Below are 4,355 nucleotides of genomic sequence, written 5' to 3' on the forward strand. Positions count from 1 at the left end.
CTCCGCCTCCCAGGTTCAAGCGATTCTCATGCCTCAGCCTCCTGAGTAGCTGGGGCTACAAGTGCATGCCACCACGCCCAGCTAAGTTTTGTCTTATTAGTAAAGACAGAGTTTCACCATGTTATCCAGGCTGGTCTTGAACTCCTGACCTCAGGTGATCCACCCACCTTGGCCTCTGAAAGTGTTGGGATTACAGGCATGAGCCACCACACCCAGCCGTTCATGTCCTCTTTAATCTTCATTCCATCCACATGTATTTATTGAACTCCTATTGTATACCAGACATTATACTAGGTACAGAGTATTGATCAGTGAAAAGACAAAGTCCTTAAGTTCTGAAAAGAGGAGAGAGGAAAAATAGAAGACAACCAATACCTGAGCAAGATAATATGATGAATACCAAAGGAAATAAACAACATGTTGTAATAGAAATGATGGTACAGTGGGCAGGGGAAATTATGGTCAGGGAAGCCTTTCTTGAGGAATAATTATCTAAGCAATTGCACAAAAGGGAAAAAAAGGAGTGAAACCCCAAGAGGAAGAGCAGCCTGGTCTGAAGAAACAGCTGTTCCAAAGGCCCTGGGGCAGAGAAGAGCCTGCTGTCAAATGAGAACAAAGAGGCTGTACCTTTGGGAGTAAAAAAGGAGAGAGTGTCCGGGCACGGTGGCTCACGCCTGTAATCCCAGCACTTTGGGATGTGGGGGTCCGTCCCGCAGACCCTAACCCAGTGATGGATGAATAACATACCCTGACACAGATATTATGCTTGTCAGTCCAGCTGAGAGTCTGGGCCACTTGCAGACTCCCAGGAGAGTGCTGTAAAGAGTTGCAACTGCAGCCCCTACTCACTGGCCCTCCCAGCATTTATTCAGCACACATTAAATGACAAAAGTATCACATAAACACCATTAGAAGGTAATTACCATTGCTGATCCCCAGAGTAGAGAGCAATCATGGACCCATGGATGGTCAAAGGTTAGTCTTAGGACCACATGAATAAACAAGCTATTTAGATAGACTCCTCTACATTCCTTTGTTAATTACCCTTGTTATAGCTCAAAGAGGATTAGGCTGCCTTCAGCCATAACTCTATCCTGAGGTTTTCGCAAAAACCTTCTGGCCTTCCAAGAAGGTTTGTGTTTATTTTACAATTTTTCCCACCATCCTGACTGAATCCCTACATTGGAAGGCCGAGGTGGGCTGAACACAACAAGGTCAAGAGATCGAGACCATCCTGGCCAACATGGTGAAACCCCTTCTCTACCAAAAATACAAAAATTAGCTGGGTCTGGTGGCGTGTGCCTGTAGTTCCAGCTACGTAGGAGGCTGAGAGGCAGGAGAATCGCTTGAACCCAGGAGGCGGAGTTTGCAGTGACCTGAGATCACGCCACTGTATTTCAGCCTGGCAACAGAGTGAGATTCCGTCTCAAAAAAAAAAGCAGGAGAGTGGAATGAAATTGTTCAGAGAGGAAAACATGAGCAAACACATATTGAATGCGTGGAAGGCCTTGGAGGGTTTTCAGCAAAGAAATAACATGATGTGATTTCTGTTTTTAAGCTCCTGCTACCTGCTGGGTGAGAATGGCTTTAAGTGCAACCACAGTGGAAGCAGGGAGACTAGTTAGGAGGCAGGCAGGAGATGGATGTGACTTGGAAAGGGGGTGGTGGCAACAGAGATGGTGAGAAATAGATGGATTTTGCATGCATTTTGGAGATTTTGGTAACTTGCTGATGGATTGGGTGTAGATCTTAAGGGAAAAGGAGAATTTAGGAAAGACACTCAGGTTTCTAGCTTGAAGTGGAGTCATTTGTCTGTGAATATTTAAATATATGCAAAATATTTATAGAAGGACACCTAAGAAACTCCATGGGAGGCACAGCAGATTGCAATAGATAGACACAAAATTCCTTGCATTCCCTGTATGTGCAGAGCTTTGTAATGTGACTTTGCTGCTTTTCTCTTCAGGAATGGAGTCTATATTATTCCTCATCCTCAAATTTGGCTGACCAGGTGACTTACTTTGACCAATAGAATGCAAGTGAAGTGCTGTCAGAGTTCTGGGCCTACGTCTGAAGAGGCCCTGCAACTTCCACCCTTTTTCTCTTGCTGCCTTGAGACTGCCACATACAGAAGTCCAGGCTACCCTCCTTAGGATGAGAGACCTCAGGGAGAGGGGCCCAGCAGCCAGCCAGTGTGAACAGTGTGAACAGTCACACTAGTGAGTGAGGCCATTGTAGTTATATCCCCACCAGTCTATCAGAGGACTGAAGCAGCATGATTCATTCCAGGCAAGCCCAGCAGAAGCACTGCTCTGCTGAGCCCAACACAAATTACTGACCCACAGAATCCTGAGCAAAAAAAAAAAAGGTTGTTAAAAAAATTTTTCTTACCTGGGCGTGGTGGCTCACACCTGTAATCCCAGCACTTTGGGAGGCCAAGGCAGGAATATCATTGAGGTCAGGAGTTTGAGACCAGCCTGTCCAACATGGTGAAACCCCATCTCTACTAAATATATAAAAATTAGCTGGGCGTGGTGGTGGATGTCTGTAATCCCACCTACTTGGGAGGCTGAGGCAGGAGAATTGATTGAACCCAGGAGGCAGAGGTTGCAGTGAGCCGAGATCGCACCACTGCACTGGTGCACTGCCTGGGCGACAGAGTGAGACTCCATCTCAAAAAAAAAAAAAATTTTTTTTTAAGAGTTGTTGTTTTAGGCCACTATGTTTTATGTTTTGGGTTGGTTGAATACACAGTAATAGTTACCTATTATGGGAGGGAACTGAATGATTTCAATGGTAGGAGAATATGAATGGGAAAGAGGAGGGTTTTTTGTGTGTGTGTGAAGACGGGATCTCCCTCTGTCACCTAGCCTGGAGTGGAGTGGTGGGATCATAGCTCACTGCAGCCACGATATCCCAGGCTCACGCGATCCTGCCACCTCAGTCTCCTGAGTAGCTGGGACTACAGGTATTTCCACTATGCCTGGCTAATTTTGTTTATTTTAGTAGAAATGAGGTCTTGCTATGTTGTCCAGGGTGGTCTCAAACTCCTGAGCTCTAGTGATTGTCCCACCTTAGCCTCGCCTCCCAAAGTGCTGAGATTATAGGCATAAGTCACTGTGCCTGACCAGGAGAGAGATTTTAATTCACCCTTTTGTATCGTTTGAATTTTAAAACTTGTGAATGTATTAACAATTTATTCTCCTCAAAAAATGTATACTACACTCAATGCATAAAATACATCTCTATTTTGAACATAAAGAGTGTAATTTTTAAGTGATCCATCATTACCATAGATTTTTTTTTTTTTTTTTTTTGAGATGGAGTCTCACTCTGCTGCCCAGACTGTAGTGCAGTGGCACCATCTGGCTCACTGCAACCTCTGCTCCCAGATTCAAGTGATTCTCCTGCTTCAGCCTCCCCAGTAGCTGGGATTATAGGGATATGCCTCCACCACTCTCAGCTAATTTTTGTACTTTTAGTAGAAACGGGGTTTTGCCATGTTGGCCAGGCTGGTCTCGAACTCCTGATCTCAGGTGATCAGCCTCCCAAAGTGCCAGGATTACATGCGTGAGCCACCGTGCCCGGCCAATGCCATTTTATATAAGGGATTTGAGCATCTGTAGATTTTGGTATCCATTGGGGTCCTGGAACCCACCGCTAACCCCACTGTATATATTTACATACAGTAAATGTATTTGCAGTTTTTTTATTTAAATATACTGTTGTATTAACAGAAAATTATTCATTTCGTCCCCACTAAATACATTTGAACGAGTATTTAAGGAATGTTATATTATTTTACTTATTTATTTTTTTGAGACGGGGACTCACTCTGTTACCCAGGCTGAAGTGCAGTGGCGCGATCATGGCTCACTGCAGCCTCGAACTCCTGGGCTCAAGGAATCCTCCCGCCTCAGCTTCCCGAGTAGCTGGGACCGCTGGCGCACGCCACGAGCCCAGCTAATTTTTAATTTTTTTTGGTCTCACTATTGCCCAGTTTCAAACTCCAGAACTCAAGCTATCCCCCTACTTCGGCCTCCCAAAGTGCTGGGATGACAGACGTGAGTCACCACGCCTGGCCAAGAATGTTAATGGCACATCAAGTTATTTGTCTTCACCAGGGCACCCCGAGATCTCCATCTGGCTCTTCCGCTTTAATAGGATAAAAATATCAAGCTGTTCCTGGTTGAAGCCAAACCCCTGCCGCAGACGAAAGGCATTACTTCCCCCTTGTGGCCATATTTGGTTGCTGCACCCAAGTGAGATACCCCGCAGGTAGGACTTTACAATGCATTAGCCAAGGTGAAGAACTGGATAAACTGGGCTCCTTCTGCGCTGGAATTTTACTTTTT

This window comes from Mandrillus leucophaeus, unplaced genomic scaffold, assembly GCF_000951045.1.
Source record: "Mandrillus leucophaeus isolate KB7577 unplaced genomic scaffold, Mleu.le_1.0 Scaffold504, whole genome shotgun sequence".
Classification (NCBI taxonomy): Eukaryota; Metazoa; Chordata; class Mammalia; order Primates; family Cercopithecidae; genus Mandrillus; species Mandrillus leucophaeus.